Source organism: Diceros bicornis, chromosome 24 (genome assembly GCF_020826845.1).
Source record: "Diceros bicornis minor isolate mBicDic1 chromosome 24, mDicBic1.mat.cur, whole genome shotgun sequence".
Lineage (NCBI taxonomy): Eukaryota > Metazoa > Chordata > Mammalia > Perissodactyla > Rhinocerotidae > Diceros > Diceros bicornis.
The window spans coordinates 17,696,578-17,717,402 of NC_080763.1; the positions used below are offsets into that span (position 1 = coordinate 17,696,578).

At 41.4% G+C, this 20,825-nt stretch overlaps 1 protein-coding gene across 5 annotated transcripts in view; it reads left to right on the top strand.

The window, feature by feature from the left end:
- EXD2 (exonuclease 3'-5' domain containing 2) overlaps positions 1 to 20,825 on the top strand; it is a 97,288-nt gene that overhangs the window by 28,611 nt on the left and 47,852 nt on the right. For 4 of the 5 annotated variants that reach the window (XM_058567199.1, XM_058567197.1, XM_058567193.1 and 1 more), the window contains exon 1: positions 15,622 to 15,721. The exons of the other annotated variant lie outside the window; for it this stretch is intronic. The gene's annotated coding sequence lies outside the window, so the exon portion shown is untranslated. Of the gene's footprint in view, positions 1 to 15,621; positions 15,722 to 20,825 lie in introns of those variants that run through there. 5 annotated transcript variants of the gene reach the window in all.

A 20,825-nucleotide genomic window follows, 5' to 3' on the forward strand; every position in this document is an offset into this window, starting at 1 on the left:
GTTGGGCTGCTCACAGTCTGCCCTGAGCATATGTGTTTCAGGGCTTCATCAGAAGTTGAGCAGTGTTTAAATGTAAATTATGTGGCTCTCTCCTTCTGGTTCTCTCCTTTCTTGGATCTCCTCTCACTGTCCAGCAGCTATGGTTCCCACTAACTCTGTCCTCAGGTTTTTCAGGTCGGAAAGACTGTGGGTTTTCTATCAGTGTTTCAGCACTCCAAGTAGCACTGACTGAAGCCTGCCTTCAGGATAAAGACTATAAAGATAGAAAACTCACCCCATTGCTTTCTTTTAGGTGGTGATTCCCTGTCAGAATCTATCTGCTTCTGTTCACTCTCCAATGCCCTCAGAGAGTTGTTTTTGGGTGTATTTTTGTCCAGAGTTTATGTCTGGCCCAGCATAGGGGCTTACTAGGACATACCATAAGTGAAACTCCAGTAACATTTTATTAAACTGTCCATTTAACATGGGACACCAGGATCAATCAGCCACTGCCAAAGATTCTTGCATATTAAGACTTTCTGAATACCACTTCATTCCCGCTGCTCATTATGATAACTGTGCCCATATTGTCATTTTTATTTTTTAGTTTTTTAATAAACCTTTTTTTAAGAATAGATTTAGGGCCGGCCCCATGGCTTAGCAGTTAAGTGCGTGCGCTCCGCTGCTGGCAGCCCGGGTTCGGATCCTGGCGCGCACCGAAGCACCGCTTCTCCGGCCGTGCTGAAGCCGGGTCCCACACACAGCAACTACAAGGATGTGCAGCTATGACATACAACTATCTACTGGGGCTTTGGGGGGAAAAAATAAACAAATAAAATTATTTTAAAAAAAAGGAAATCATTAAAAAAAAAAAGAATAGATTTAGATTTACAGAAAACTTGTGAAGATAGAATAACGAGTTCCCATGTACCCACATCTAATTTCCCTATTATTAACATCTTATGGTGCATTTCTCATAATTAGTGAACCAATATCATTACATTATTGTTAACTAAAGTCCATACTTTATTCAGATTACCTTAGCTTTTACCTAATGTCCTTTTTGTGTTCCAGGATGTCATTAGGGATACCACTTTACATTTAGTTGACATGTCTCTTTAGGTTCCTCTTGGCCATCACAGTTTCTCAGACTTTTCCTTGTTTTTGATGACCTTGACAGTTTTGAAGAGTACTGGTCAAGTATTTTGTAGAATGCCGCTTAATTGGGATTTGTCTGATGTTTATCTCATGATTAGACTGGGGTTATGTGTTTTTGGCAGGAAGACCACAGAGGTAAAGTGCCATTTTCACTGGATTATATCAAGGGTATTGCTACGGACTGAATTATGCCCCCATCCCATCCTCACAAATTCATATGTTGAAGCGCTAAGCCCTGATTTGACTGTATTTGGAGATAGGGCCTCTGGGAGGTAATTGAGGTTACATGAAGTAATAAGGGTGGGACCCTGAGCCTATAAGAGTAATGTCCTTATAAGAAGAGATACCAGAGAGCTCTCTCTCTACATCATATAAGGACACAGTAAGAAGGTAGCCATCTACAAGCCAGGCAAAGAGCTCTCAGCAGAAACACAATTGGCTGGCATCTTTTTTTTTTTTTTTTGGTGAGGAAGATTGGCACTAAGCTAACATCTGTTGCCAATCTTCCTCTTTTTGCTTGAGGAAGATTGTCCCTGAGCTAACATCTGTGCCAGTCTTCCTCTACCTTGTATGTGGGATGCTGCCACAGCATGGCTTGATGAGTAGTGTAGGTCCACGCCTGGGATTCGAACCCATGAACCCTGGGCCACTGAAGCGGAGTGTGCGAACTTAACCACTACACCACCAGGCTGGCACCCTTGGCTGGCGTCTTGATGTTGGACTTCTCAGCCTTCAAGACTGTGAGAAAATAAATTTCTGTTCTTTAAGCCATCCAGCCCATGGTATTTTGTTATGGCAGTCCTAGTTTATTTAGGCAGGTATATACTGTCAACATGATTTATAATCTTATAATCCTTGATAATCTGGTTGAAGTAGTGTTTGTCAGGTTTTCTCATTGTAAAGTTACTCTTTTCCCCCGCTCTTTCCATAATATATTCTTTGGAAAGAAGTCCGCACATTGTCTCTTGACTTATGTTGTGAGCTCTGCCACTCCAGGATCCCATCATCTCCATTGAAATCAGGGAGCCCATCTCAACTGTAACTTCTCCCTTCATCAAATCTGTCTACAGAAAACAGCCACCATATAGTTTGCAAGGATACTGGTGCCTATCCGCTACTATATTTCTCAATGCCTTAGGGAAGGAAGTGCCTTCTGGGATTTCTTAGGTGAGATAGTGAGGGGGTGGCAGTTCATACCTGATAGATCCCCTCCAACATTTCTATCTCCTTAAGCCTTTAGATTCATTCTTCTAAGTTATGCCAGAAAGTTCTTGCATCTCAACTTTGTTGAATGTGGACCACTACTGAAATTCAGTCAACCAACTATTAGAGCCATTTCTAGCTGCACAAGCTAACGCATTAAATCTAGACTTGTGGTAAGAGCACCCATTTCAACAGTTCAACCAAATCTTATGTTACATTCTATCTCTTTTGTTTATTTCCTTCTTGAAAAGGAAGAATCCTTTATTTCACATATTCTCCAAGTTTCTGCAAATAAAATTCAGCAAAATATTGCAAGAATAAGCATGAGTCATTTCTTCCCAGTCAGAGTGTGGAACGTGTTGATATCTGACCCTGGTTATGGATCTAGAGCAGTAGTACATTTGCAAATGTGTGGAAACATTTTTGGTTGTCACAACTTGGGCTGGGGGAGGTGCTACTGGATCTAGTGCATAGAGGTCGGGAATGCTGCTAAGTACCTTACAATGCACAGGACATTTTCTCGCCACAAAGAATTATCCACAGCCCAACATGTTGAGAAACCCTGATTGACAGGTAACAATGTGTGTTTGGAGTGAAACTCGAGGAAAATAGACATCTCTCAGATGATATTATTACAGAGCTTTTAAGCAAGGGATGGAAGGCTATTTCCACTGATATTGGAGGTCTAGAGAGATTTGGGCATTCTAGAATCTTAACTTTGTTTGAATCAACCCACACATCCCCATTCTACATTTCAGTGTCATACCCCTCCCAGTCAATGCCCTGTCTTTCACTAAAGAGTTCTGGCAAGGCTACGAAATCAACTAATGCTGTAATTCTGAAACCTGCACAATTAAATTTGATGTTTGATTTTCAGCAAGATTAGTCTGTAGGTACAAAAAATAAGGGATTCTTTTAGAGCTGCCATGGAAGCTTTCGTTCTCTGTGACTTGGACTGAATGTTTAATGACTTGAACTTTCCATTTCTTTATGTTAAGTTATTCATTGCGTACAAATGAAGCCACTCCCAACCTACAGTTGTTATAGTCACTATTACCGTCAAATAGTCAAATATGGCACCAAAGCTCTGGCTTTACTGGGCACTGCAACACTAATGACTAAAGGTGATAAGTGGATTATTTATGATGCCACTACATCCCATTTCCCATTGACAAGTTGCTCAACATTGAATTTGAGTTTAAGGATATGACCAAATCAACCCCAAATCCTATATCTGAAAGTCTTTTTCCTAGAACCACTCTTGGGACCATTTTCTGTATTAGTCAGGATTCAATAAAGAAACAAAACTATAGCAGTTATCTTAACTGAGAAAATTAATGTAAAGAGTTACTGGAGATATCATAGGGATTGGAGAATTGAAACAGGAAAGTGGAACAAAGAAGTAGTAATTACAAGAAGTAGATGGGGAAATAAAGGGTCAAAGTTGGGATTATTGGGACCAAATACTTGAAGGATGGGCCCTAGAGAGTGGAACCCAGACCTTGACCAAGACCATGCTGCCCAACTCATATTGTTACCTCAGCAGCTCAGAGGAGGGTCCCTGCAGTGCTGAGACACAGACCTCTGAGGAGGGTTGCTGGCTAGCTGGTACTGGTATCTCTGAGGAGCGTTCTGGGAATATGAAAAGAAGTCCAAAGCTGGAACCAGCTGCTGCTGCTGGCACGAAGAACTGTTGCCTGGGTGACACTAACAGAAACAGCAATGGAACAAGAAGGAGCAAGTCCCTTCTCCCCTCTTCCTGTCTCTGATCTCCCACTATTGGCAGAACCTAAGAGAGCCAGGCTTGCAAAAGAAGAATATAAATTGCAGAGACCCAGCCTCAGCACCACAAAACAGAGCATAGATGAGTAGATTTGAAGCTGAGGAACGATTTCTTCACAACCAGCACACTTAGACAATCATTGTTCAGATTACGTACAAGAGGATGAGGGAGGAGCAGGAGTCGAGGACATTTCACAGGCTTCTAGCATTAGTAATGGAATGAATAGTGGAGACAGAGGTAGAATATATGTGGAGTGGGGAGAAGAGAGGAGCTAGTTTGTAGCATGTGAAAAGATCTGTTGGGTTCATAAATTTAGTTTGAAAAGCCTGGAGTCTAATATAGTACAATTCAAAGTGTAGTCTCTGGACTAGTCGGTCTGCAATTTTAAAAAATTGGGTAAAATATACGTAATAACAGTTGTGTGGCATTAAGTACGTTCACTATCCATCCCCAGAACTTTTCCATCATCTCAAACTGAAACTCTGTACCCGTTAAACTAACTAATTCCGCATTCCTCCCTCCCTCAGTCTCTGGCCACCACTATTCTACTCCAGTCCCTATGAATTTGACTATTCTAGCTACCTCTACATACATTATTTGTCCTTTTGTGTCTGGCTTATTCCACTTAGCATAATATCTCCAAGGTTCATCCGTGTCGTACTATGTACTATAAGTTCATTCCTTTTTAAGGCTGAATAATATTTCATTTTAGGTACATACCACATTTTGTGCAACTTGTTTTTATGAGTCCTCAACAAGATAAAAGCTTGTGCTAGAAGGTAAAATATCTATGTCAGCAAACACCATGTTTAGTTCCCTCGACGTTTTTGCTGGAAGATTTTTTCAATGAAGGAAGCAGAATGCTGATTTACATTCTGGAGCAAGGTCCTTTTCTCATCTCAGCCCAGCACTGTGAGTAGCGCTGGTATCGTAGTTATTTAGGGAGACAGCTTTGGACTGGAGATTTGGGAATCATCATCCTGTAAAAGAAAAAAAAAATCCAAACTAGGACTAGGATGCAGTCTTTTTGCATAATGTCATTTACAGCCTCCTTCTAGGAAGAAATGAGAATTTCTGATAAAATGCCTCCACAAAATTCTAATAAACTAATAGGATTAAAACTTCTGAGAAACCAGTTATACACCCACTCACTTTTCGTTAAGAGTGTAGTGACTTTTACCACAATTCTTTTCTTTTTTGTATCTAATCTAAAATGGTTTTCTAACCAATCTCTGCTCCTTCCAAATATCCCTACCAAAAGTAAATCTTTGAATTGGACTTCTTAAAGGTAATAGTTAAAAAAAAAAAAAAAGAAAAATCATGACTCAGATGCAGATATGAAATGAATATGTGTCAAAGATTTAACTCATTAATGAGGGAACCAGAAAAGATGTTACAATCAGTTCAGAGGAAAATCCAAAGACCAGAAACATATCTAAATTCATCAGAAATGTTGAAATCAATTTTCTTAATAGATGCAAAGCTGGCTTATTGGGAGATGTGGGGAGACAGGAATGTCAACAGAAGCTTCACCTAACAGAATTTATTTGCATATCTAAAAACAATAATTATTTGCATTACTATCAGTTTTCTACAAATTAGCTTATCTCTCTTCAGAATTGTAAAACAATTCAAAGACAATAAAAGGCATAAACCCCAAAGAATCTGAGTAGTGGGGAGGGTATGCTTAAAACAATGCATAGTTTTGCATTGCCCAAAAATCTTGTGGTCCATTTAAAAGTATTTCACACTTTCTCTTATCCTACTATAGGCCTTCTCCCTTGTTGCAAGATAGTGTCATGCAAAATAACTAATAACCATTCTATAGATAAGAGAGAGAAGGTGCGTTTTAGTTGAGCAAAGCTGAGGATTATAAACCGGGAAGGCAGTTTCCACAAAGGAAGAAAGTGTTCCAGAGAAGCATGGTTTTCAGTATAGTCTTATATCTTTTCGAACAAAGAACACTAAACATGCCCAGGATACATATTCATCAAAGTTCCAAAGAGGTATTCAACTGCAAATTAGCAGGTCAACATGACCCTGATGGCCGGGGAAAGAGAACTTATCTTCAGGAGTACTAATAAGTGTGGGAGGGTGGGCATTACTGATACTGGTAGGCGTAGGAAGGGCAGTATGCATTCTTGTCTTAAAAGAGTGCATTCTTTTACTTTGAGATAATGTTTAATGCATTCTTTAATGGTTAAAGCAGATGTACAATGTATGTTTGACAGGCCATAAGTCAGGTTTCTTTAGTGGAAGCCAAAACAGTTTTGAACCAGAATAGCTACTTCATATATCTCAATATGTGAAAATCTCTTGTCAATAGTAACAAAATTTTTGACCAACGCTCCTAACAAAGTTATCTGAAAAATTTTCTTTTGTTTTTGTGGTTTTGTTCTTTTTTTTTTTTTTTGGTGAGGAAGATTGGCCCTGAGCTAACATCTGTGCCAATCTTCCTCTTTTTTTTTTTTTTTTTTTTTTTTTTTTGGTGAGGAAGATCAGCCTGGAGCTAACATCCAATGCCAATCCTCCCCTTTTTGCTGAGGAAGATTGGCCCTGGGCTAACATCCATGCCCATCTTCCTCTACTTTATATGGGACGCTGTCACAGCATGGCTTGACAAGCGGTGTGTCACTCCACGCCTGGGATCCAAACCTGCGAATCCTGGGCCATCAAAGCGGAGCTCGAGCACGTAATCACTGCACCACTGGGCCGGCCCCAAGTCTTCCTCTATTTCATATGTGGGTCGCCGCCACAACATGGCTTGACAAGTGCTGTAGGTCTGTGCCCAGGATCTGAACCAGCAAACCCAGGCTGCCGAAGCGGAGCGTGCTGAACTTAGCCACTACGCCACAGGGCCAGCCCCTGAAAAATTTTCTTTAACACTTCTAACATTGGTTACTGATGTAAGAGAGTAAGGCAGGAGTCTCTAAAGAAAATAATTTTCACTGAATCCTCATATTTTTAGTATGGCACCCCTATCGTTAACTAGACAAGGTACCCTCTACTTTACCTTCTCCAGGGAATCAATCCTGAGCCTTCTGCAGGGGACAAGGGGCAGTCACTTGGGAGCAAGGGAGGAAATCTCGTGGTCTAACTGCTTCTGAAATAGACTTTTAAACAATTACTCTGCTGTTAGTCCCAACTTTACCCTAGCTTCTTGAGGTAGCTGGTGCTGCCAAGTCTTGAGCCTTTTGGTGGTTCTCTGGGCAAATCAGGCTTGCTCTTAGCTTTCTCCTTTGATAGATGATGAGTCTGCTAAGTCAGTTCCCACTATCCTTCTGCTTTCCAGCTTCCAAATTGTTAGTAATTTTATCTCCTCTTCTGTTCTCTGAGAGACTGACTTTGCAAATGGACAATGGCTAGATCATACATGACAATAGAAATCTGACCCATTACTTCTACAGCAACCAGCCTGGGAAGCCAAACCACAACCTCTGGGGCCATCAGCCCAGAATGGTCAGAACTTGTTAATGAGTCAGCTTCCTTATATTTTGCCCCAACTTCCAGCACAGGACCAGCCATAGAAAGCCAAGCCAATCACATAAGAAGCCTGGCTTCTAGTGAGCCCTTCTCCAGCTTTCGCATGACAGTGACCTGCAGGGCCAGCCCTGATGGTCTAGTGGTTAAAGTTCGGCATTCTCACTGCTTCAGAGGCCCGGGTTTGTTTTCTGGTCACAGAACCACACCACCTATCTGTCAGTTGCCATGGTGTGGTGGCAGCTCACACAGAAGAACTAGAAGGACTTACAACTAGGATATACAACCATGCACTGGGGTGCTTTGGGGATAATTTAAAAAAAGAGAGAGGAAGATTGGCAACAGATGTTAGCTTAGGGTGAATCCTTTCCTGAAAAAAAAAAAAAAAGGACAATGACCTCCAATCAGAGCATATCTGAAGCCTTCTTTTTTTTTTTAGTGAGGAAGATTAGCCCTGAGCTAACATCCATTGCCAATTCTCCTTTTTTTCCCTAAGAAAGATTGGCTCTGAGCTGACAGCTGTGCCCATCTCCCTCTATTTTATATGTGGGATGCTGCCACAGCATGGCTTGATGAGCAGTGCGTAGGTCTGCACCTGGGATCCAAACCTGTGAACCCTGGGCCGCTGAAGCGGAGTGTGCAAACTTACCCACTATGCCACCGGGCCCAAACTTACCCACTATGCCACCGGGCCGGCCCCAGGCCTTCCCTTTTTTTTTACTATAAAGCTTTCCCCCTCCTTTGCCTGCCTTTGAGTCTTTGCCAATCACAAGTGATAGTGGCTGACTCCCTGCTATAGCAAGTTCTGAATAAATAGTTTCATTTGAGTGGTCTTCATCTTTTTCTAATCTTTTTTTACCTTGAAGTTTTGTGTTTTTCCCATTGTTTTAGAGGGATTTCAGGAGGAAGTGGAGTTACATGTGGCTCAATCCATCATCTTTAACGGAGGCCTCTTCCTGTGCTCTTTTCTCTGTGACTTAGATATCAGCAGTCCACCCTTTACCCTCCAGCTCCAGAAAGCCCAAAAATAACCTTTGTTTTTTCCTCTTACAAACCTGATGTAAAAGGTGATGCAAAATTCAACACCAGAGATTCCTCAAAAAATCAAGGATAGAACTACCATATGATCCAGCTATTCCACTGTTGGGTATTTATCCAAAGAACTTGAAAACACCAATTTGTAAAGGTACATGCACCCCTGTTCATTGCAGCGTTATTCACAATAGCCAAGACTTGGAAGCAACCTAAGTGCCCATCAAGGGACGAATGGATAAAGAAGCTGTGGTATATATACACAATGGAATACTACTCAGCCATAAGAAAGGATGAAATCCAGCCATTTGTGACAACATGGATGGACATTGAGGGTATAATGCAAAGTGAAATAAGTCAGAGGGAGAAGGTCAAATACCGTATGATTTCCTTCATTAAATAGTAAATAATAACAACAATAAACAAACACATAGGGACAGAGATTGGATTGGTGGTTACCAGAGGGGAAGGGGGGAGGGAGGAGGGTGAAAGGGATAATTCGGTACATGTGTGTGGTGATGGGTTGTAATTAGTATTTTGGTGGTGAACATGATGTAATCTATGCAGAAATAGAAGTACAATGATGTACACCTGAAATTTTTACAATGTCATAAACCAATGTTACTGCAATAAACAAAAAAATTAAAAAAAAAAAATTCAACACCAATTCAAATTCCTCCAAAGAATCTACTGGAACAAAAGCATTAGAGAATGATATAGACTTAACTGAATCTTACCTATGAGATAGAAGATGAGGTTACACAACATGCACCCACCCCACTGCAAAGAACTTAAACTCAACTCCCCAAACACTTTAAATATTTATTTCTCCCCCAAAGTCTCTCCTCTGAGATGTCTTTCTCTTTCTCCCAGAAAGTTTGGAGCCTTGCTGACTCCTCCCTCTATCTCTGATTGATCACTTGAATCTTCTAATTACTCATTCCTTTACCCTACAAAGCAATTGAGCTCAGCCCCCAAGCACACCACTCAATGCAGAACAAAAGGAATGCTGATTCACCAGCCTTTCAACCCCTATTATTAGATGAACTTGTCCCATTTTGGGGGGGGGGTCTCACCCTCATTCTAAGGGGCCTTCATGAATTTCTTCTAAATGAATCCAGGCATCTTTCCCAAGAGGTAGTCTCATTCCAACTCCTTAGGAGAAAAAGAAAGTTCCCTATCTATCTAAACCACCAAAAAACCGTTCCTTTTCCCACTTACTAACGAATAGTCTTTTTGTGTTTCCAACTAGCTTGTAAGCTTCTTGAGTGCATAGCTACATATTTTTATAATCTGTATAGTACCTAATAATATTACAAAAGTTTATAGAAGGGATCAATGGGCAGAAAGGATGGATAGAATTTTGATAGAAGAAAATAGGATTTCAGAAGAGCCTATTTAGTGGTTCCTCTAAGTTTTCGCCTTCATCTTCAATACACTGAACAAGTCCAATAAAAGTTTTCCACCTTTATTGTGTATCTTTAGTGCTGGGCACTGTATTCAACAAGTTTTAGTTGACCTGTGTGACATGCATTTATTATTAATATCAGTATCAGTTAGGGACTGGGTTCCACTGCTGGTAACAAAGATCTGGACTTGACTGCAGTGGCTTAAAAATTTAGGTTATTTTCTCATGTAAAAGAAGTACAGAGATAGGTAGTTCAGGATTAGTATAGAAACTACAGAAAGGGGCCGGCCCCGTGGCTTAGCGGTTAAGTGTGCACACTCCGCTGCTGGTGGCCCGGGTTCGGATCCCGGGCACACACGATCGCACGCTTCTCCGGCCATGCTGAGGCCGCGTCCCACATACAGCAACTAGAAGGATGTGCAGCTATGACATACAACTATCTACTGGGGCTTTGGGGAAAAAAAAGGAGGAGGATTGGCAATAGATGTTAGCTCAGAGCCGGCCTTCCTCAGCAAAAAGAGGAGGATTAGCATGGATGTTAGCTCAGGGCTGATCTTCCTCACAAAAAAAGAAGAAAGAAAGAAACTACAGAAAGCATCAAGGATCCAGGCTTCCTCTACCTCTCCACCCTACCTTCCTAAGCACGTGGCTTCCGTCTTCAAGGTGCCACTGCAGCAGCAGAGAGCTGTTGGAGCTCCAGTCATCAAGACCTAGTCTTAGCAAGAAAGAGATGGAAGGGCAATGACAAAAAGGGGAAAAAAGGCCCGTGCCAGTTGTCTGACTCCTTTTTAGGATCTTGACCAAAAGTCCAAAGCAAAAACTTTTGTTTATGCTTCATTGGCCAGAACTTACTCACATGGCCATACCTATTGCCAATGGAGACAGAAAAATGTATTTTTTAATGAATTTTTAAATGCCCCCTGACTTCTGTTACTAAGCAGAAGGGGAAAATGGATACTGGGTGAGCCACTAGCACTTCCTGCCACAGTTCCTCTTGAATTTTCTGTACATGTCATCCCAGAGCTTGGCATTAAGTTGTCCTTGGAATCAATGAATAAACGAATAAAGCATTTTTAGATAAATCAAGCAGTTCACGGCATGATCTTTTTTTTAAATTAATTGACTTTATTTCTAGAGCAGTTTTACATTTACAGAAAATTTGAACAGAAAGTACAGCAAGTTCCCATATACCTCCCCCTAATCCCCTCCACCCCATTTTCCCCTATTATTAACATCTTGTGGTACATTTGTTACCACTGATGAACCAATATTGATACATTATTACTAACTAAAGTCCATAGTTTACTTTTAAGGTTTTCTCTTTGTGTTGCACAGTTCTATGGGTTTTGACACACGCATAATATCATGTACCCACCATTACAGTATCATACAGAATAGTTTTACTGCCCTAAAAATCCTCTGTGCTCCACCTATGCACCCCTCCATTCCTCCTCAGGAACCCCTGGCACCGATCTTTTTACTGTCGCCATAGTTTTGCCTTTCCCAGAATGTCATATTGTTGGAATCATACAGTATGTATCCTTCTCAGACTGGCTTCTTTCACTTAGCAGTATGTATTTAAAGTTCCTCCATGTCTTTTTGTGGCTTGATAGCTTATTTCTTTTTATTGCTGAATAATATTCCATTGCATGGATATACCACAGTTTGGTTATCCATTCACCTATTGAAGAACATCTTGGTTGCTTTCAATTTATGGCTAAAGCTGCTATAAACCTTTGTGTGCAGGTTTTTGTGTGGACTTAAGTTTTCAACTCATTTGGGTAAATACATAAGAGCATGATTGCTGGATTGTATGGTAAAACTATGTTTAGCTTTGTAAGAAACTGATAAAATATATTCAGAAGTGGCTGTACCATTTTGCATTCCCACCAGCAATGAATGAGAGTTCCAGTTGCTCCATATACTTGTCAGCATTCGGTGTTGTCAGTGTTTGGATTTTAGCCATTCTAATAGGATTTAGCTATTCAATGAGATACTGATATCTCATTGTTGTTTTAATTTGCAATTCCCTAATAACATATAATGTTGAACATCTTTTCATATGCTTATTTGGATATCATATATCTTCTTTGGTGAGGTGTCTATTCAGATTTCTTGCCACTTTTTAACTGGGTTGTTGAGTTTCAAATTTCTTTGTATATTCTGGATAACAGTCCTTCATTAGATATGTCTTTTGCAGATATTTCCTCCCACTCCGTGGCTTGTCTTTTCATTTTCTTTTCTAATCAATTTTTTGGCATAAAACTATTCACCAGGGCTGGCCTGGTGGTGTAATGGTTAAGTTTGCGCACTCTGCTTCGGCAGCCCGGGGTTCGCAGGTTTGGCTCCCGGGTGCAGACCTACGCACCGCTTATCAAGCCATGCTGTGGCAGGCGTCCCACATGTAAAGAAGAGGAAGATGGACAAAGATGTTAGCCAAGGGCCAATCTTCCTCAGCAAAAAGAGGAGGATTGGTAACAGATGTTAGCTCAGGGCCAATCTTGCTCAGCAAAAAAAAAAAATATTCACTATATTTTCTAATTTCTTAAATCTCTGCTTTATTTTATTATGTCCCCCTTTTTAGTCCTAATAATATTTGTTGCTATTTCTCTTTTATCTGGATCAATCTCACAGAACTTTGTTTTCTTTACTAGTATTTTCAAAGATCTAACTTTAGTTTTGTTGGCCATCTGTAGTGCATATTTCTATTTCATTAATTTATTCTCTGATCTTTGTTATTTTCTTTTTTCTCCTATTTTGGATTTATTCTTTTATTTTTTTCTAATATATTAAGCTGATTATTTCTATAATTTTTAGTCTTATTTTCTAGTGTAAAAGCATATAAGGTTATTAATTTACCTGTATCCTATAAATTTTCATATATAATATTTTTGTTACCTCTTAAATCTAATATTCCATTGGGATTTCTTCTTTAATCTTTCAGTTATTAATATGTTTTAAATCTCCACATAGGGCTGGCCCCATGGCTTAGCAGTTAAGTGCACGTGCTCCGCTGCTGGCAGCCCGGGTTTGGATCCCGGGCGCACACTGATGCACCTCTTCTCCGGCCATGCTGAGGCCGTATCCCACATACAGCAACTAGAAGGATGTGCAGCTATGACATACAACTATCTACTGGGGCTTTGGGGGAAAAAAATAAATAAATAAAAAAATTAAAAACAAAATATCTCCACATATATGGAGTTTTAAAAATAATTTTATTATTGATTTCCAACTTAATTGTAATATGGTCAGAGAATGAGATCTGATGATAGCAATTTTTTGCAATTGGTAGGAAGTTGCTCAATGGCCTAAATCAAAATTAATTTTCTTAAATCTTCTTTGTGTAAAAGTTTGTATAAAAGTACGTGTGTTCTCAAAATGCTGGGTGCAGAGGTCTATCGTGTTCATTAGAAAATGGTAATTATTAGTATTGGAGAGGTTCCTGCAATAACTGGTGATTCCTGGATGTCTTTTCATATTCAAGAGTGCCATAGGCTGAATGTTTTGTGTCCCTTTAAAATTCATATGTTGTTGGGCCGGCCCCGTGGCTTAGCCACTCACCAGACAAAAAACCTGTTGGCACCTTGACCATGGACTTCCCAGTCTCCAGAACTGTGAGAAATAAATTTGTTGTTTATAAGCCACCCAGTCAATGGTATTTTGTTATAACAGCCTGAATGGACTAAGACAAAGAGTGAGGTACTAAAAAGCTGATTGGAAATTCTTTATGCACAGATGGGGCTTGTTGACTAGGCCTTCAATGTAGGGCGATTGCTTATGGACCCAGAGAGTTCATTACAGGGTCCCTCAAATGTCAGTATTCTGCCATTCTAATCCAATTTCTATATTCTGAAATTATATTGATATTTGTTTGTCTGCTATTGTCTCCTCTCCTGTTCTTTTTCTTCTTTGGGTTTATAAACTTCTCACTCCTTTACTTTCATTTAAATAAAAAAACCTTTTTATACATGCATTCAGAAAAGTGCCCACAAATATGCAACCTGAACACACATGTAAACCAACACTCAGATTAAGAAATAAAACATTATCAGCACTTCAGGAGCCTCCTCATGTTCTCTTCCAGAGTCATTACTCCACCAAGAGTCATCACTACCCTGACTTCCAACAGCATGGATATTGTGTAGGCCATGCATATATTCAATTTTAGTTGATACTGCCAAACAGTTTAACAAAGTGATTGTACCAATTTATGTTCCCTTCAGCAGCATACGAGAGTTCTGGTTGCTCCACAATCTTGCCAATACTTGGTATTTTCTGTCTTTTTCATTTTAGCCTTTCTGGTGGGTATGTAATGGTATCTCACTGTGGCTTTAATCTGCATTTCCTCTTTACTTTTCTATTTTTTAGATGTTTCAGGATAGAGCAGATTAAAATGCAAGAGGTTAATCCTCTACATCTGGCAGAAATTTCCCCCTTATGGGTACTTATCTAATGGAACTTAGAACCGTTTTTCCTGTCCTGGAGGCAATACAATATAGAGGATGAGGGCAACAAGCTTTGCAACCAGACATACTGAGGTTTGATTCCCAGATCCAATGCTTACTTGCTGAGTTACCTTGGGAAATTTATTTAACCTTTCTCCATTTCACGTAAAATGGCAATAATAACGATACTGCCTCACAAGGTTGTTAATGACGATTAAATGAGATAATACATGTAAAACACTTTGCAAAGTTCCTAGCACACTGTGAGCACATAGTCAACAAATGGCAACTATTATTATACCTTATATTGTTTATGCACATCTCTTTTCTCCTTCTGTTTTACACAGTCTATGACAGAGCAACAGCATGTAGCACACATTAGCTGCCTCACATAGAACAGCTGCTGATAAAGACTGGTTGATGAACCATTTAAAATATAACTGGAAGGGGCCGGCCCTGTGGCTTAGCGGTTAAGTGCTCGCTCCACTGCTGGCAGCCCGGGTTCGATCCCGGGTGCGCACTGACGCACCGCTTCTCCGGCCATGCTGAGGCTGTGTCCCACATACAGCAACTAGAAGGCTGTGCAACTATGACATACAACTATCTACTGGGGCTTTTGGGGGAAAAATAAATAAAAATTTTAAAATATATATATATAACTGGAAGGTATTGTGATTATTGTTATAAAAGACGGCATAAATTATTATAATGGCTATAGTATGAAATGCACTGCTAATGAGGAATACATTATCTAAACAAGTGTCTCTCCTATTTACCTTCACCATTTAACAGTTAAGAAAATTAATGCAGCAGAGAAACACGACTCGCACTAATTAATAATAATTAGGTGTCCCATACTGCATTTATGAGGGTTCCAGAGGCTTCTCCCTTTAAAGCCAAAGCCAATACAAACAAAAATACCACCTAAGAAACCAAAACGAAAACATCACTTCTGAAAAGGCGTTAAGCCTTTCCAACTTAACAGATCCTTTGTTTAGCAGTGGAGAAACTCGGGAAGCCACAACTGTCCCAATACCTTCCGTACAACATGGCGTCGCCCATTTGTACAGACCCCCGCCCCCCAGGTGGAGTTACGTCCTGTTAGCCCGCCGCAGGACCGGAAGTGGTTTCGGCCCTAGTAGATCCGGGTGGGTGCGCGCAGGTGGCCGCGGAAGTTCCAGTTCTTCACGGGAGGTGCCGCAGGTGTGCGAGTCGGCTCCAGGGCTGTAGGTAAGCGAGGATTAGAGGCCGGTGAGGCCCTTAGGCTTGTGCGAGGGGAGGATGGCGGTCGTGGAACTGGCGCCGTGTGTGGGGGCGACAGATTGCGGGGACCCCGCCGTCCCCAACCGATTTGGCCCTGCCCCTCTCCCCGCCCCCCGGCGCGGCCTTTTCGCCCCCCTTGGGCCGCGGCGGGGCAGTTCCGCATCCAGGAGCACAACAGAGGCTCTCACCCGGGTCCGCGGCCCCTCACGTCCTCCCCGGGCCTGCCCCTCGAACCTCCTTCTCTCCTTAGGAGCACCTGCCAAACCTGCGTGGCCTCTTGACCCAGTCAGCTAAAAAGGAGCACAGCCCGCAGCACCTGGCAGCTCCTTGGGCGGCGCGTGTCCTGCGCGTCCGGTTACAGTTCCTTCCCCTTGATTCGCGGGGACCTACCCCCGTCCCCGTTGTTACCACCCCTTTCCTCCCAGAGCACGCCCGCTGCCCTGGGCCCTGCTGGGAGTCCCGCCGTGCTCTTTTCGCCTCGCTGGGATGGATCAGAGCTAGAGAACCTTAATGATTGTTTATTACGAAATTGATACCTAGTTATTAAAATATAAACAAACCCAAACCTTTATAAGTTTTTAATATACTATTGGACGGAAACTCCCTTAGATCACCCACTCCTTGGAAACACTAAATTATTTATACCGTATTTTTTTAGTTGCATTAGAAGGGTAGAAGGAACTGCACCGAAAGGTTTTGTTATCAGAATTAGGAAGTTCGGAGAAAGGAGGTTTAATAGGGAAAGGGAATGATTAATCTTGTTCAAGTTGAGCTTATTTTTAAAATGTGTTTTTTTATTTTTTTTAATAAAACTGTTCCCCCCCCCCAAAGCCCCAGTAGATAGTTGTATGTCATAGTTGCACATCCTTCTAGTTGCTGTATGTGGGACACGGCCTCAGCATGGCCGGAGAAGCGGTGCATTGGTGGGCGCCCGGGATCCGAACCCCGGGCCGCCAGTGGAGCGCACGCACTTAACCGCTAAGCCACGGGGCCAGCCCGTAAAATGTGTTTTTTTAAATATTTATTTTAGTTGTAGTTCGTGCCTACAATCTTGTCAAAAGTTTAAACTAAGTAGATTCTCTTTGACCTATCTCTTTCCATCTCCATCTTCTTTTCTTTAATCTCCTGCCCCAAACTGTTACCAGGTTGGGGGTGTATTTTTGTTTCTTTTTCTTTACATTTATTGACAAATGTTTGTACATTATAAGATATCTGTATGTAAGATTTCGTGTTAAACTTTTACAAATGCATATTTTACATATACAGCATGTTGTACCTATTCAGCAGCTTGAGTTTTTATGCTTAAAATTGGGTCTTGGAACTCTTTCTTTGTGTGTAGAGATCTACCTTATTCTTTCTTCTTGCTCTGTAAATTCCACAGTATGTTGAGATTCCATAGATTGCTTACAGTTTTTCACTGTTAGACACACTGTGGTAGAGAACATCCTTCACATGCGTCTGTGTCCACGAAATGCCCACGTTAGCATTTCTCAAGGACAGAAATCTGCAGGGGCCAGCCTGTGGCTTATCGGTTAAGTGCGCGCGCTCCGCTGCTGGCGGCCCGGGTTCGGACCCCCGGCGCGCACCGACACACCAATTGTCTGGCCATGCTGAGGCCACGTCCCACATACAGCAACTAGAAGCATGTGCGACTATGACATACAACTGTCTACTGGGGCTTTGGGGGAAAAAAAGGAGGAAGATTGGCAGTAGATGTTAGCTCAGAGCCGGTCTTCCTCAGCAAAAAGAGGAGGATGAGCATGAATGTTAGCTCAGGGCTGATCTTCCTCACAAAAAAATTAAAAAAAAAAGAAATCTGCAGGTGGAATTGCTGGGTGGGAGGGTGTGGACATTTAATGCCAAACTGCCCACCAACCGTGTGTAATAATGTCTATTTCCCTAGCTGTTTTATTTTATTTTATTTTTTATTTTATTTTTTTTGTGAGGAAGATCAGCCCCGAGCTAACATCCGTGTCAATCCTCCTCTTTGCTGAGGAAGACTGGCCCTGGGCTAACATCCGTGCCCATCTTCCTCTACTTTATATGCGACGCCACCACAGCATGGCCTGACAAGTGGTGCATCGGTGGCGCCCGGGATCCGAACCTGGGCTGCCAGCAGTGGAGCACGTGCACTTAACCCCTACGCCAAGGGGCCGGCCCCTCCCTAGCTCTTTTAAACATTTAATGGTATCAGTCTTTTTTATTTTTGCCAATCTGATGGGTGGGAAATGGTTCTAATTGGTGTTTTAATTTGCATTTCCCTAGTTACTTGTGAGATTGAGCATGTTTTGGTGATTGTTGGCTATTTGTGTTTCCTCTTTTAAAAAATGTCTATTTCTATTGAGTTGTCTTTTTATAAATAGTAGTGTTTCATATGTTCTGGATATTAATCGTTGTCATTTATATATGTTTTAAATATTTATTCCCAACTTAGTGCTTTGTAAAGTTTTTGCTGGTCTTTTTACCATATGGCATCTTTGTTGAACCAAAGTTTTAAATTTTATGTTTAATGTGTCGGTCTTTTACTGTGTATTTTGTATTTTGTGGCTATCGTTCCCTATCCCGGTGATTCTCAAATTGGGGGAGATATTTTGCCTTCTAGGAGGGGCCATTTGGCAATGTCGGGGGACATCTTTTGGTTGTCCAACTGGGGTGGTGGTGCTGCTGGCGTCTAGTGGGTAGAGGCCAGGGATGCTACTGAACTTCCTACAATACACGGGAAAGCCCCCACAACAAAGAATTTTTCTGGCCTGACATGTCAGTAGTGCTGAGGCAAGCAAGGTTTTCTCTTATGACTATATTTTCTCCTATAAGTTCTTATATGTTTGAGTTTTTAAAAAATTTGTGTGTGTGTGAGAATGGTGTGTGCATAATTACTGTTTTCCAAACAGTGTCACACTGAATATTCAGTCCATTCTTGACCCATTAATCTGAAATGCCACATTTATCATGTTCTCATTTTTCACACACAGAGTCTCTTTCTGGACTCTTTTCTGTTCTGTGGCCTAATTTTCTATTTTGCTGAAACAATACCACAGCATCCTATATTAAATATATATTATACTTTGATATCTAGTAGAGTAAATACTCCCTCATGATTATTATAATTGTTATTTTATTGAAAGTCATATACTTTATCAGCTCACATGCTCATTATTTATAAAGTAATATTTGGGGGCTAGTCTTACAGTTTCTATTCCAGATTAATTTTAGAATCATCTTGCCAAATAGTTTTTCTTTTAAGTGGCTTTATTGAGATGTAATTCACTCAATTCGTTATTTAAAGTGTACAGTTCAGTAATTTTTAGTATATTGACAGTTGCGCGGCCATCACCACAATCTAATTTTAGAACATTTTTGTTACCCCAAAAAGAAACCCATACCTGGGCCGGCCCCGTGGTGTAGCGGTTAAGTGCGCACGCTCCGCTGCTGGCGGCCCGGGTTCGGATCCCGGGCGCACACCGATGCACCGCTTGTCAGGCCATGCTGTGGTGGTATCCCACATAAAGTGGAGGAAGATGGGCACGGATGTTAGCTCAGGGCCAGTCTTCCTCAGCAAAAAGAGGAGGATTGGCATGGATGTTAGGTCAGGACTGATCTGCCTCACACACAAACAAAAAAAAAGAAACCCATACCTATTAGCAGTCACTCCCCATCCTGTTCCCCAATACCCTAGCCGCAGGCAACCACCAATCCTACTGCCTTTATAGATCTGAGTATTTCGTATAAATGGAATCATACAATTTGTGGCATTTTGTGACTGGCTTCTTTCACTTAGCATGTTTTCAGAGTTCATCCATGTTGTGGCACGTATCAGTACTCATTGCTTTTTATTGCTGAATAAATTTCCATCCTATAGTGTATTTGTTTCCTAGGGCTACAGTAACAAAATAACACAAACTGGGTGGCTTTAAATAACAGAAATGTATTCTCTCACAGTTCTGGAGGCTATAAAGTCCAACATCAAGGTGTCAGCAGGGCTGTGCTCTCTCTGAGGGCTCTAGGGGAGAATCCTTTCTTGCCTCTTCCTAGTTTCTGGTGGTTGCTGGCAATCCTTGGCATTCTTTGGCTTGCAGCTGCATAACTCCAACCTCCGCCTCTGTCTTCACATGGCTTTCTTCCCCAAGTGTCTATCTTCACATTGTAATTCCCTCTGTGCGAGTCTGTCTCTGTGTCTTTTCTCCCCTTGTGTAAGGACACCAGTTACGTTGGGTTAAAGGGCCACCCTACTCCAGTAGTATGACCTCATTTTAACTTGATTACATGTACAAAGACCTTATTTCCAAATAAGGTCCCATTCACAGGTACCAGGGGCTAAGACTTCAACGTATCTTTTTGGGGGACACAATTCAACCCGTAACATTATGGATATGCTACATTTTATTTATCCATTTATCAGCTGATGGATATTTGGGTTGTTTCCACTTTTTGGCTATTATGAATAACGCTGCTATGAACTTTTGTATGGACATATGTTTTCATTCCTCTTGGATATATACCTAGGAGTGGAATTGCTGGGTCATATGGCAGCTCTATGTTTAGTTATTTGAGGAACTGCCAGACTGTTTTCCAAAGCAGCTGCACCATTTTACATTCCCACTAGGAATGTATGAGGATTCTAATTTCTCCGTATTATTGCCAGCACTTAGTATCTTTTTGATTAGAGCCATCCTAGTGGGTGTGAAGTGGTATCTCACTGTGGCTTTGATTTGCATTTCCCTGATAGCTAATGATGTTGAGCATCTTTTCATGTGCTTATTGGCCATTTGTATATCTTCTTTGAAGAAATGTCTATTCAGGACCGGCCCTGTGGTGTGGCGGTTAAGTGCGCGCACTCCGCTGCTGGCAGCCCGGGTTTGGATCCCGGGTGCGCACTGGCGCACCGCTTGTGAGGCCATGTTGTGGCAGCGTCCCATATAAAGTGGAGGAAGATGGGCACGGATGTTTGCCCAGGGCCAGTCTTCCTCAGCAAAAAAAAAAGAGGAGGATTGGCATGGATGTTAGCTCAGGGCTGATGTTCCTTATAAAAAAAAAAAGAGAGAAATGTCTATTCAGATCCTTGGTCATTTTT